We start from the raw sequence: 378 nt of genomic DNA, 5'->3' as shown, positions 1-378 counted from the left end.
ATTATGAGGAAACGGAATGTTAGAAAGGTTCACACGGGGTTAATCAACTCCGAAGTCGAGGTTGCAAATCAAGATTTCTGTTCTATATTAGACGCTGGAATGAATTAATCAGACAGGATCTAAGTCCTAAAGGGTTTCAACCAAATATGGGGAAAAGACAATAAATAATATAGTCTCATAGGAGAGATATCAAAATTTTGTGAAAAGCACCCGAGTAACACAAAGAATGGGAACTAATGCTGCCCAGAGAAATCACAGGGAACGTGACACGACCTGGATTGACAGTGGGATTAGGGAAAAAAAAAATCTAGTCGTTGAGTTTTAAAAGCTTCCGGAAACAAAGTGCTGCGGGAGTAGAGAGAAACTCGGTCGGATTTT

This window comes from Microtus pennsylvanicus, chromosome 18 (genome assembly GCF_037038515.1).
Source record: "Microtus pennsylvanicus isolate mMicPen1 chromosome 18, mMicPen1.hap1, whole genome shotgun sequence".
Taxonomy (NCBI): Eukaryota; Metazoa; Chordata; class Mammalia; order Rodentia; family Cricetidae; genus Microtus; species Microtus pennsylvanicus.
Note: the sequence above shows the minus strand (reverse complement) of the source record.